At 38.5% G+C, this 14774-nt stretch overlaps 1 pseudogene; it reads left to right on the top strand.

The window, feature by feature from the left end:
- Nucleotides 1-13669: 13669 nt before the first annotated feature.
- The window catches only part of LOC130904373 (uncharacterized), a 29849-nt pseudogene continuing 28744 nt past the window's right edge, over nt 13670-14774 (top strand).

Raw genomic sequence — 14774 nt, 5'->3', positions numbered from 1 at the left:
TCCTGAACAATTGTCTCTCAGTAGCAGGTGATAGCCTGCATCTTCTTCCTGATCGCGGCAGTGACAAGACAGTAGGAGTGGGAACCTCTTGGTACCTCACGATACGATACGATTTGCGATACAAAGCTCACAATAACGATGATCTGACGACATGGTGATACAACAATTATCGATACATTGGTCAGGAAATCATTCTAGGATTTCCTACAAACAACTAATAAACAGAATAATCAACAGAAAAACAAGCTTCTGCTGTGAATTGGAATGAGTTTATCACTAGTAGATGTCCAATCCATTTGAACTGGGAGGGATGGCAGCGAATGAACATTCATTCGCTCCATTGAACGTCTATGGCCGTCAGTGGCAGCCAATGCCAGGCAATGAGGTAATTTTGGCCATTTAAGGTCATTTACCTGTTGATTTTCAGTTACTTCCTGTTGATTTTGGGGCATTACAAAAATATACTGTATATATATTCTATATATACATATAAACCGATTTTTTTTTTTATTGACACGGCCACGTTGTGTTGAAGAAACGTAAGCGGCGATCCGTTGCCGACCATTACGGTACGTGACGTCACCATTTTGTTTTGGTAATACTTCACTCTGATCGGCCGAATGATTTCGTCTTTGTTAAATGCTGCTTTTTTCACTCTTCATAAAGCACAGAATTTAGTTTCTTGAACTCATTTGAGTCAACGTTTATTGCAGCTCCGTAACTCGGACTATAACAAACAACAAAGACTTCCTGTGTGTGTCCGTCAACTATATCTGTCCCTCGGGAAACTCAAACCCAAATAACAATAGTTCCTATGATTACTGTCGTGTCGACAGCGATGAGCTCTCTTTGATTTCCGACTTACGTTCTCACTTTCATTTTACCATATCAATCCATGGAAGAAACATTTATTCATCATGATGAAACGACCAAGTTATACAGCAGCCTTTAAAAGAAAAGTCACATCTGTTTTGTTTTCTCCTAGATTCTGGTACGATTGAGAAGTTGTCAAATCATATTATTACCGTAAACATTGTCTGTTAATGGTAATGTTTTGAACTACCAATATGCTATGCTTGTGCTGTGTTTCACCAGTCAGTAAAATGACATTTCTGTATCTGTACACGAGCTCTGTTTTCTTGTATTCTTCGATTTATTGGTGCTAAAATTAGGGTGCGCGTTATAAACGGGTACTATAATTTTCCCTTGATTTTACAAGTAAATTTGGGGTGCGCATTATACATGGGTGCGCCATATATTCGGGAAATTACGGTAGTTAAATATGCACATGTTAGGTTGGAACAGTACTTCTCAAATAGTGGGGCACGCCCCCCGGGGGGGGGAGGGCCTAGAGCGATGCCATGGGTGGCGCATGTGACCTCGGGAAACATGCTTTTTTTTTTTTTTTTTTTTTTGCCGTAGGAGAATAACGTGTACTTGCACATCCACTCAGTGGGTGGCAGTGGCGCTCTCATTTTCAGAGTGTGCGCAGTATTTTTGAACTAAACAAGAGCACACAGAAAACAGATATGAAGAGCTGTGCTCCGTTTTCGAAAGCCGTTTTCCGTCCGGACTCACGCAGAGACCCACTGTCTTCTCCGGTTCTCACTTGTTCGCTCGAGAAGTGCCATTTTTGGCTCGGGATCGTCACGACGACCGCCCTCACCACCGAGAATGCGCTTTTTTTCGGGCCGTTTGCCTTTTGGCTTTGACTTTTAATACAGTGGGAGATGAGGAAAGACCACTGTTTACTGTGTCTAAAAATGATTATAACGGATATCTGGTGTTCTGTCAAAATTTGCTCCCTTATAAAATTTTGCTCCCATAGCTTTTGTGGTGCTGAAAAAGCCGTCTTTTACATTCAGTTGGACTCTCAATGTTATCCAAAGGTGCTAACTAAACTAGATACATCATAGGCATACATGTGCAACACGAAAATGGCGTAAATTAATACTTAACGAAACAGCGAAGTCGTTAACGGTGAGCGCGCAGGGTGCAGTTGCTGTGTGCAGCTAACATGGTAGGATGTGTTTGAGAACTATTCTACATCTCTTTACATGGTCAAACTTAAGTAAATATTCCTTTCTTTAAAGAAAGTTTGTAGTGTTTACTTTGGAATTGCTGCATTTGCGGCCATTTTTAACATTCCGCGCATGCGCAAAACCGCAAGGTAGCAGTTTTTGAGGGGTTGGAAAATTTGTCAGAACACCGGAAGCCAAATCAATCAAGACGCCACTTAAAGACATTAGACCCCAATCTCATTGATAAGGCGCTTGATTGTTTTTCAGCGAAAACGTGCCGAATATTGCCAAAAATCGTCCCCCTTTGTCCGTGTTATATCAGCAAACCAGTGAGCACTGTTAGCATGCTCAGTGCGAAATAACCCCCCACCATTGCAAAGGAGGTGATACTGTGAGCAGCGAAAATAAAAACTGTCCTTCTGTCCAAAGACACTTTTTTCCCCCTTCTATTCAGTTTTGTTTTTTCGGTCAAATTTTTTGGCATATTGTCCTGATGAGTTAATGTTTCTAATCAATTTGAATTTGTTATTTACTGATTTTATTAGATTTTGTTTTTCAGTATAAAATGGTCAAAAATGTACCTTGAGTGTATTTTTACAGTTTGGATGTGACTTTTTTTTAAAATTCAGGCAAATTGATGCGCGTTAAGCATTTTCTGTTACTAACAAAACAATGTTGATAAAGTTATACTTTATTATAAATTGATATATGTTACTTTTTTTTTCTTTAATAGAAAAAAAAAGGACACAATGTTAGGCAGAGGCGTACTTATAGTAATTTTATAGACAAATGATACTATTTACAGTGGCGACACAGAGTTTGGGGGGGCACGAAACATTTACGTCTTCCTTGGGGGGGGCGTAACAGAAAATAATTAAGAAGCACTGAGTTAGAAGGATGCTGAAGGAGTTGTTGTGTAATCAAAGTACTGTATTATTAGATCCTGATATATTTCTTGAAAAAAAAAAGTCCTTTTTCTTTGCATCCAATTTATGTACTGTTTCTGTTTGTCTTCCCTAATGCACAAAGTTATGTACTATGAAATATTTAATTTTAGGAAGGTCTGTGACAGTGACGTGCGGTCAGGGGAGGCAGGTGAGGCAGAGCCTCACCTGCAATCATGACAAAAAAATAATTATAGCATCAAATTTATATTAATATTTGTCCATTGCTCTTTATGTATGACTCATTTCAAACATTTTTTATTGTCAAAATCGCTGAATTTGCCCATTTCCTGTTCAAATAACGAAATGAAACGAGAGGTGCGGCAGCAACGAGTAAAGCCTCACCTCTGATTGCGCAATCCATAACAAACTGGGTTGATACATGGAATTGGAGCGTGCTGGTTGCCGTACATCTGCATGTCGCCATTATAATGTTTCCAGATACGTTTATTTGACCTGATTTTCCACAGTCTGGCTAATGTCTTTAACCCTTAAAGTTTAATGTTTGTTAGCGACATATTTAGTTTTGCTGATGGGAAATAAAACCGCAATGAAAAGGCACAGGCTGCGGCAGATAGTACTCTGCCGCACTGAAAGGGGGCGTACGTGAAACTGGACTTTCCGTCAAAAGTGGACGCGATTAACAACACCGGAGCTAAAAGGTTTGCTTCAAACTACGGGACAGAAGATAACTCGCGCTTTTCAAACGGACTGGTACACCCGAAAAGACTGGCTATGTGGCTGTCCTTCGAAAAAATCGGCTTTGCTGCTTTCCCTGCCTTTTTTTCTCAACTTGTGCGAATGTCTGGACTAACACGAGATATTGTGACATTAAAAAACTACCACGAAGCCTCAGCAAACACGAGAGCTCGACCACTCACATTCAAAGCCTGATTGCTTTAAGAACTTTTGGAAGCTCAAGGATCGATTTGGCTTTGACGAACAGCGGAAGCTCAACGGTAGCATCGTGAACGCTAAGGTAAAGAGTTTGAAATACCTCATTAATGCAACCTGCATCCTAGCTAAACAGGAGTTAGCATTTCGTGGTAACGATGAGCGTGTAAGCTCTTCTAAACGTGGCATATATGTAGAACGATTACATGGTTTTGCTGAGAAAGATGAAAGGTTAGCTAGACATTTGGACACATCCACTATGTGTTCTGGCTTGTCAAATAGAACACAGCGATCTAATTGAAGCAAGCCTCTCCATTGAGGCGGAGAGATTTTTTTTTAAAGTAAAGGAAAATAAGGAGGACTTTTACAAAAAGGGCGTAGGTTTGCATAGGGACGGTAGGGACACAACACTACCAACTTTTCAGGATGCTAAAATTGTCCCCACCAACGTTTAAGCAACCTTACCTTTTTTGCATGATATAATGTTCAGTTATATAGAGAATTTAGATCTTTCAATAGTTCCATATGTTGTAAGGATAGAATTGACCCTACCATTATTAAGTGAATTTTTTTCATTATGTTTATGCTAATAAAAACCAGACATTTATTCAGGAAGTTTTCAAAATGTTTTAGTATTTTTTGAAAACAAAGGTTTGAATCGAACAGTGTATCATCTGAACCAATGCACATAAAAGTTATTATCAGTAGATAAGGATTTATTTTGCATTGATCATTTTGCCTATTAATTAACTAGGTTCGTATACATGAGAAATGTGGCTCTTTGCCCCCTTCATCCAATCTGTTTGGTCTTATTAATGTCCCGTCCCCAGCAAAAAGTGTACCTACATGCAGGTTATGCTGTTATATCATCCCTACGAATGTTGAGACCAAACCTATGCTCTTCCAAAGTAACGGCGTTTTTTGTGGTGAAGGACAGGCGCAAGACCACAAACAGTTTTCATTTCAATCTTATAAAAAAAAATTTAAAAAAGAGCTTAGACTAAGAAAAATACAATAGAATATTTAAAAAACTAAATTTTGGCCTTAAATAAAATATTCTTTGTTTTTCTTTTCACACTTTTTGTTTAGCAATCTGTAATAAATTGATTAAAGTATTAGAATTACAAGTTTGAAAAACTGAATATTTCACTAAAGGTCAGAATTCTGTGGTTTCGTACACAACTCTTTACCCTCATTTATGTTGCATGAATTATCGCAAATGCATGTTATTTTCTCACTTTTACATATTGATAATATGTACCGTGTGTGCGTGTTTTGTGAAGAATGCTGATGAGATATGAAATAACCAGTAGCCAATTGAATAAGCTACCCTTTTCGGTTTATATATTTGGAAATCTGACACTAAAGGAGTCAGTGCCTCACCAACCATGAACCTCACCGCACGTCACTGGTCTGTGAAATTATATTGAAACCACTATTTACTGTAGATAGAAGTAAAACAGAATCCCACAATTTTGTCTGAACCCAGATGGAATATCAGTGTCCTTACAAGAAAGAGATGGGATGTTTAACATTCAATTTTCCTTTCTCTTTTGTGTCTTTTCAAGCAGAGGCCTTTGTCATCTTGATATTTTTCATGCTTTTCAATTACTCCAGCACAATCTCCTGTTCTATTTTTTTTGTCTTTTTGTACTGTAGATCTTTGTCCTACCCCATTCACCTCTGCGGTCCCATTACACATTCCCTTTCTCATATTTCATGCTTTTATATTTTTGACACCCTTCAACCCTTTTTATTTCTGTTAATCACCTGTCACTTCTCTATCAAGTAGCCATTTCTCATGTTCCGTCCTTTCTTTGTCGTTTCAGTTCTCAAGATACCCGTCGTTGGACTGCAACAAATCCAAAGTCTTGTAATTTTTCTCCCTATATTGTACTCATTAATAATTTGTACAAAAATTCTAAAAGGTCAAATGATCCGAACTTTAGACATAAATGTGCTTCACACTGCCAGAAATCAGGGTCAAGTCGAGAGAGCTGTAAAGGTCACATTGTTGTGGTCTTTGTTGGCAACCTTGCTGTCTTAACAATCCCTGTCAGCGTGTCTGATTTTACGAAGGTCACTTGTCCACATTGAACAGAGGAACTGATAACGAGGATCCTTTGTAAATGTCCTCTAAACAATGTCACCTTTGCCATTAGGATGACATGCCTCACACGCGTTTAACACGTTGATATCACAAGTTTGGATTTATTTACTTTCTTCTTGCTGTGCTTGCTTCCTATTTCTTCACCCTTAATTTACCTGATGCAAATAAAAATATTTTGTTAGTGTAATTTTCATGTACTTTTCTGCTTGATTATTAATTTTTTTTTGTTTTTTTTTACTCAATAGATTACCTAATCTCTGGAGATTAGCCCAGTTTTCTGTACAAAGCTTTCACCAATGCCCACTTTCTTAAATAAATAAATAAATAAATAAATAAATAGTATTTTAGACTGCATGTTAGTGCTGTGCAATAAGGAAAATATCTCCTATCAGGATATGGATATTTAATATCACCATATCAATATGCCACGATCAAGGTAGGTTTGCATAGGAATAGTAGGGACATATCACTACCAATTTTTCAGGATGCTTAAATTGTCCCTACCAACTTTTAAGCAACCTTATATGCATTATATAATGACTTAAATTATAAAGGTCATTTAAATTGTCTTACCATATGTTGTAAGGATAGAATAGACCCTACCATTCTTAGGTGAATTATTTTCATTATGTTCAGACATACATTTATCCCTTTTCACTTGCTGAATGACCCATTCCATTTTTTTCTCCCTCATACGCGTGTTTGATTGGCTGATGACTTGACCCAATGCCACACAGACACACACACCCACCTATACAGCTTCGACAGATTCATGTCGACAACATATCGCCTCTTCCGCCCCCTTTGATGAGGAGGGATATTAGAAGGATTTTTTTAGCCAGCAGCAGCCACTGTAATGGGGGGTGCTGCGTGAAATCACTCGAAATTAATATCTCAAAACGATAGACGCACAAACGACAGTTTTCACAGCACAAAGGTACCATAAACAAATGACACCATTTTTAGCCATTGCCCTCAGATTGCCTATAAAATAATAAATTGTGAAAAAAAAATTTCCGCACAAATGAGCAAAAACCTAGTAAACGAACGACATAATTTTTCCATAACTTTGCTTCTGATCGGGGCCAACTTTGCGGAGGTGAAGGTCATTGCTGGTACTACTCTTGCAAATGGAATCCCAGCAATGTAGCAAGTCAGCGCAAATTGGGCGCCATGTACTGACCAAAATGTGCAAGGTAGGAACAGCTCTATGGCGATAATGACAATAGATCGAGGGCGCAGGTTTTCATAGGGACGGTAGGGACATACAGTGGGGCAAATAAGTATTTAGTCAACCACCAATTGTGCAAGTTCTCCTACTTGAAAAGATTAGAGAGGCCTGTAACTGTCAACATGGGCAAACATCAACCATAAGAGACAGAATGTGAAAAAAAAGAGAAAATCACATTGTTTGATTTTGAAGAATTTATTTCCAAATTAGAGTGTATTTAAGTATTTGGTCACCTACAAACGAGCAAGATTTCTGGCTGTCAAAGAGGTCCAACTTCTTCTAACGAGGCTCCACTCGTTACCTGTATTAATGGCACCTGTTTTAAGTCATTATCGGTATAAAAGACACCTGGCCACAACCTCAGTCAGTCATACTCCAAACTCCACTATAGCCAATACCAAAGAGCTGTCGAAGGACACCAGAGACAAAATTGTAGAGCTGCAGCACCAGGCTGGGAAGACTGAAATGAATCTGCAATAGGTAAAACGCTTGGTGTAAAGAAATAAACTGTGGGAGCAATTATTAGAGAGTGAAAGACATACAAGACCAATGATAATCTCCCTCGATTTGGGGCTCAATGCAAGATGTCATCCCGTGGCTTCAAAATGATAACAACAATGGTGAGCGAAAATCCCACAACCACACGGGGGGACCTAGTGAATGACCTACAGAGAGCTGGGACCACAGTAACAAAGGCTACTATCAGTAACACAATGCGCCGCCAGGGACTCAAATCCTACACTGCCAGACGTGTCCCCCTGTTGAAGGAAGTACTAGTCCAGGCCCGTCTGCGGTTCGCTAGAGGGCATTTGGATGATCAAGAATAGGACTGGGAGAATGTGTTATGGTCAGATGAAACCAAAATAGAACTTTTTGGTAGAAACACAGGTTCGCGTGTTTGGAGGAGAAAGAATACTCAATTGCATCCGAAGAACACATAACCGACTGTGAAGCATGGGGGTGGAAACATCATACTTTGGGGCCTTTTTTTCTGCAAAGGGACCGGGACGACTGATCTGTGTAGAGGAAAGAATGAATGGGGCCATGTATCGAGAGATTTTGAGTGAAAATCTCCTTCCATCAGCAAGGGCATTGAAGATGAGATGTGGCTGTGTCTTTCACCATGACAATGATCCCAAACACACAGCTAGGGCAACAAAGGAGTGGCTTTGTAAGAAGCATTTCAAGGTCCTGGAGTGGCCTAGCCCGTCTCCAGATCTCAACCCCATAGAAAATCTGTGGAGGGAGTTGAAAGTCCGTGTTGCCCAACAACAGCCCCAGCTCTAGAGGAGATATGCATGGAGGAATGGGTCAAAATGCCAGCAACAGTGTGTGAAAAGCTTGTAAAGCGATACAGAAAACGTTTGGCCTCCGTTATTGCTAACAAAGGGTACATAGCAAAGTATTGAGATCAACTTTTGGTATTGACCAAATACGTATTTTCCAACATGATTTGCAAATAAATTCTTTAAAAATCAAACAATGTGATTTTCTGGGTTTTTTTCCACATTCTGTCTCTCATGGTTCACGTTTACCCATGTTGACAATTACAGGCCTCTCTAATATTTTCAAGTGGGAGAACTTGCACAATTAGTGGTTGACTAAATACTTATTTGCCCCACTGTAAATATCTGCAGAAATGCGAGGGGTGTACTCACTTTTGTGATACACCGTATATTTTTTTATTTAGCTAGACAATGTTGAGTGGTCTTAAGACAAATGTTTATTTTTGCACTCCTTGATAGTTAAGAGGTTAATAACACGTTTGTATTTATTTACGTTTGTATGTGAATATAATTTATGTTCAAATATTGCGATTTAAATTTGCTAATAAAATCCAGACATTTATTTTGGAAGTTTTCAGAATGTTTCTTTTGTAGTTTTTGAAAACAAAGGCTTGAATCGAACGGTGAATCACCTGAACCAACACACCTGAAAGCATAAGTCACAACAGATTTATTTTGTATTGATCATTTAACGTATCAATAATTAGTTTTATACTCATGAGAAATGTAGCCCTGACCCCCGTTCACCCAATCTGTTTGTTATTAATGTCCTGTCCCTAGCAAATGTGCTTAAACATGTAGCTTAAGCTTTTGAATTGTCCTTACCAATGTTGAGACAAAACCTAGGCCCTTGCAATAGATGTGTAAAATTTTGATAGACAGTTTCATATTATTTTTTTTAATTTTTTTTTTTTTTTTTTAAACCTGTCCTGTTCAGCTGTTTCTGAACGGATTCTGAACAGTTTTAATGTTTCACATGGAGAGTCTGACATACTCCCATTGTGATCATTCAAAATACCTTTTTATTATGACAAAGCAGCGAACAGGAAGGGATTATGGGGGGACAGAAGAAAAGAAATACAAGAGAAGAAAGAAAAGAAACACAAACAACAACAAGAAATACATTGAACATCTAAACTAGTTACTAATATGCTGGTGCTATCGTCAGCGAGATGTATTTCCGGTTTACACCATGTGGGGGCCAATTTTCATATTGTTTTGATGTTTTATATTATCATATCGTACAACACTACTGCACATATAATTATAAATATGACAAAGTTGTACATTGTACGTTTGCGAATTACCAAAGAAAAATCCGATTGTTGGCATACTCTAATTCAAATTTAAAATGAAAATAGAGACCATTCTCATCCAACACAGTTCAACAACACAACAAAAGCATCTTGTAAAGGTCTATTAAAATCCATCCACACCTTCCTTTTCCTACCTGATTTTTAGGCTTACCTCCTCCTCTCCCTTTCAACTAACATCCTACCACCTCAATCCCCAACCGCACACGCGCACACATACACGCACTTTCTTTTCTGCTGAAAATTTATATTTGGTGCATTTAAAATATTCATGTCACAGTCATAGTGGTGGAACCATGAATCATACATCTGAAAAAAGACTGAGGGAACAAGAAAAGGGAAGAGGAGACTAGGGAAGGAATGAAATAAATGTGATTGTAACGATGGGAGGAACGCAGACGGGGGTGTTGAGGAGGGATTCGGGAGGGGGGCTGTCATATAGTGACAAGTGTGGAGGGCTGAAGTGCAGAAACTGCTGGATGGAATTGAAAATTACAAGAATGAGAGAAAGAGAAAAAGAAATAGAGGAATGAGGAGTCAAAAACAACAAATGTCCAAAGAGATGTAAGAAAAAAGGACAAGCCTGTCAAGTTAGGAAACAACAGATATAAATAGTGCATGAACCTGAATATGCACGGCGTGGTGAAGTGGAACGTGAAATCACACATTGAAGTTTAAAGCAGACCTACAATAAATTTCAAGTGTCCCCATGTTGCACTCTGCATTTTTGAAACTTGTGACACACAATAAGACAAACGCTTTGAAGGAAATAAACAGTACAGAGCAACAAATTAAACATGAAAGTAGATTGCTTAACAATGCATCTCACGCCTCCTGAAGTCAATGGCTACCATCGACGGTGCCAGACAGTTTTGCTTTTGACTGTTCGTTCACCTCTTTTTGGGAATGCAGAAATGTAGCATTAAAAGAATTAAATATATATTTTGCTTTATACAGTGGACCTTCAGGATATGAGCATCTCACCTTACGATACGAGCATTGTCACGAGCAGTGTTGTTAATTTTACTGAAAAAAAGTAATTAATTATAGTTACAAATTACTTCTCCCAAAAAGTAATTGCGTTAGTAACTCAATTACCTGAATGTAAGAGTAATTAGTTACTTGGCAAAGTAATTGGTGATAATTACTTTTTTTTTTCCTCAAAAAAAAAAAAAAAAAAAAAAAAAACATTGGCCACACCATGCGAAGTTTTTTGTGAAAGTTTTTGGTACAATTGACCCGAGCCCAATTCTTTACCCTAATTTACCCTTTACCCTGAATCAACTGTTAAAAGTTTTTAAAATTGCTCCCATTATTGCATTAGTTCCTTTCTCTCTACTTTCGACATATGAAAGTTTTAAAACTGTTTCATCATTTAAAGATAGATTCAAGTCAAGATTTTGCCGATTTAGAAGTATTTTAGATAAAAAGTTACTTAGGTTCGCTGGGAAGGTTCTCTACAACGGAGCCGTCCTAAAAAGTCTACTGCTTTAAGATGGCGGCTGTCTACTAACGCATTTAGTGCCATGTCTGTCATTTTGCATCTAGTTATATCTATATACAGTACATTTGATATCTACCATGTCTACCATATCTACCATAACATGCGGGCGTAGTTTGTAGGCTATCGGCTACAACATGTATTATTGGAGCTACCTAGCATCGCGTTTGCTCGGCGTCACAACTTTCTGGCCTCCTCCCTACTCCTGCTCTGCTCTGTCGTCTCGGTGAGTCCGTCTCCCTCAGACTTTTCGACCAATATAGTAATGCATAGTAACGCATGCCTTTCCGTCCTCAGTAACGGTAACGGCGTTGCCAAGATGAGAAAAGTAATTAATTAGATTACCCACTACTGAAAAAAAATAACGCCGTTATATTGTAACGCCGTTATTAACAACACTGGTCACGAGAGAAAACTCGTCTCATGATGCAAGCAACTCACGATATGAGTGACATCTCCAATATTCCAGTAAAGCCTCTTGCTTGACGTGTTTACTTACACCAGTGCTTCTCAATTATTTTCTGTTACGCCCCCCGAGAAAGAATGACATTTTTTGCCCGCCCCTTACTTTCTGCCGCCTCTGTAAATGGTATCATTTGCCTATAAAATTATTATAACCACACAACTGCTTAACATTCTTTCCTTGTTGACATTAAAGAAACATAGATCAACTTACAAAAAAGTATAACCTGATTAACATCATTTTTGCTTGTTACAGAAAATACTTAAAGTGCATTAATATTCCTGAATTTAAAAAAAAAAAACACTCAGGGCACAGTTTATGACTTTTTGATACTGAAAAATAAAATGCTAAATGATCATAAATTCAAATTGATGAGCAGCATTACCTCTGAGCACAATATGCCATACAAGAATTAATAAACAAAAACGAGTGTCATTGGACAGAGACACAGTTCTTATTTTTGCAGCAATGGTATCGTCTAGCATGACCCAGACCATGTCTCATGCTGCAGGAAGTATCAGCTCTTCTGCTATGCTATGTCTTTTTTTTTTTTTTTTTTTTTTTTGCACTGAACAACTTGATATGCTACTTTGTATGATGGTAACATTGCTCACTAGTTTACTAATGCGCCACTCACAAAGTGGGATGATTGTTGGCAATATTCGGTGCGTTTTTGCTGAAAAGTGGCTTATCAATGTGGTTGGGGTCTAATGTCTTTAATTCATGTCTTCATTGGTTTCATTTCACGCTGTACGGCCAATATTTTTGGATACAGTAAACATACCGGTCTTTCCTCATCTCCCACTGTATTAAAAATGAAGCCAAACCCTACGTACACTTTGTATTATTTCCTTGTCTTAGCTTTCGGGAATCTTCACATATCCTTCTTTGTTGCGTACTCGTTTAAAGCAAAAATACTGTGCACACTCTGAAAATTAGAGCGTCACTGCCACCCACTGAGTGCATGTGCAATTACACGTTATTCTAGTATGGCAAAAAAATACCTTCGTTTGGCAGCCTCTGTAAGTTAAATTGAAAAAAACGCTGATTAATCTCCAATTTACTATTATTATTATTAAGGAAGGCGCCAGCTTCGTCAGGTTTTTAATTATTTATTTCATAACTTGTGCAACACAACATGGCTACTATTCGCTGTAGTCGACCGCAACAGCAACAGAACATGACAAAAAGTTAAAGTTCATTCTCTTCAGCACATATCTCACCCTCTCGTCAGTTACACGGTGCATACAGAAACAACATGCAAAACACAACTGCCACATTAGAACCCGATTTGTTCCATCATTAAATTATTATTCCGATTTGTATTAATAATCTGTTTGTTTTGGTAAACGGTGTCATACTTGTATAGTGCCTTTTCACCTTTCAAGGCCCTTTGCGCTTTACACTACTTCGCCATCCACTGACTGGTGACGCAGCACCAGGAGCAATGTCTCTTGCTCATGGATATTGAAGGGCTAAGGCTGCTTATTTGCTGCTTTTGAATCAACTGACATTGCACCTTTGCTGCTTTTGAGTCAACTGACATTGCACCTGAGAGGAATGAAGGCCAATGCATGATTAAGGCGCGCCCTAGTTCGTATCACCTGGCCGCCACTGTGTTTGGGACATGTTGACGGGAAAATACCACGAGGCAGGCCTATGTCTAAGCACCAACGAAGGAATCATGGACATTACAGGACAGTGGACAAGACTGGTGACTCACGGCAAAAAATGCCGACAACATCTTAATCCTGCCTGTTTGGGAATGGGCCGGAAGCCGAGGATCCAGAAGAAAAGAAAGAGCGTATATTTTACTATGTGCTGCGTATACTTTACTAATGTGCTATGCTGTATTATCATATATCAATGAGTAATTGTCTGATTATTGTATGTACATTGTTTGGAGATGACCAGGCCAGGAGGCTATCGTTCCAAGCGGAAGGTAAGAGGGGAATTTTTTCCTGGCTTCGAAAACAGCAAATATATACTCCCAAATAATAATCAAAATGATATTGAAGTGCAGGTTTTCGCCCCCCTCTGGCATCTCACCCTTGGTAATTAGGCATTTTAATAAATGAATAAAAAATAAAGATTGAATAGAAGGCCAACACCAATCGACCTTGGTGATTAGGCATTTTGGTAATGATTAATAGGCCAATACCAAGGGGGTCTGTAGATAAGCTTAAGTTTCCATGTACGAAGCCATGAGTCAATAGCTTGCTTGCACGTACAGGCTGATATGAATTCTATATATGGGCATATTTATCAAAGATTCAGTTTGAAGGCTCAGTTTGACTAGTTGGAACCAGTTTGTTGCTTGTTTTAGGGAAGTGTTTTGAAGAAGTAAGCAAACAAAGTTACAAGGTGCTAGACCTATTACAAGAAACCATCTTGATAGAAGAAGAATTCCTGGAAGAACAAGAACCAACCAATGAGAGAAAGAAATGATCATGTATCCATGCATCGTCATCATTATGTCTATATAAACCATGTACTTGTCCTGGGTATTGTCTCTCAGCCGCAGTGTTCCTTTGCATTTGATCAGCTGAGAACCCAGACGTCTGTAATACTTTTACTTGGGAGATTAAATCTACCTCTGCTAATCTGGTCTGATTGATTCCTGGTCTCTTCTGCGACAGAACGAATGCGCAAAATTGTTAGGTGCGAGAAGGTAAAGGTATAGTATAACTAATTGGATTAATGTTAATTGGAGTCAGATAAGGTAAAACAATTGCTGAAAACTGGTATGTATATTCGTAACCTAACAATATTTAGACGACGACATTGCTATCTGTAATTGTACGAACAGTATTTATGAAGGATTTAGCGTAGGTTTTTAGGCTGTGGAACGGATCAATTGAATTATAATTAAGGCTGTCAAAATTATCGTGTTAACGGGCGGTAATTAATTTTTTAAATTAATCACGTTAAAATATTTGACGCAGTTGATGCACATGTCCCTCTCCAAAAGATTAAAATGACAGCACAGTGTCATGGCCCCTTGTGACTTG

This window comes from Corythoichthys intestinalis, chromosome 16 (assembly GCF_030265065.1).
Source record: "Corythoichthys intestinalis isolate RoL2023-P3 chromosome 16, ASM3026506v1, whole genome shotgun sequence".
In the NCBI taxonomy this organism is placed as follows: Eukaryota; Metazoa; Chordata; class Actinopteri; order Syngnathiformes; family Syngnathidae; genus Corythoichthys; species Corythoichthys intestinalis.
This window is presented reverse-complemented; position numbering and strand designations above follow the sequence as displayed.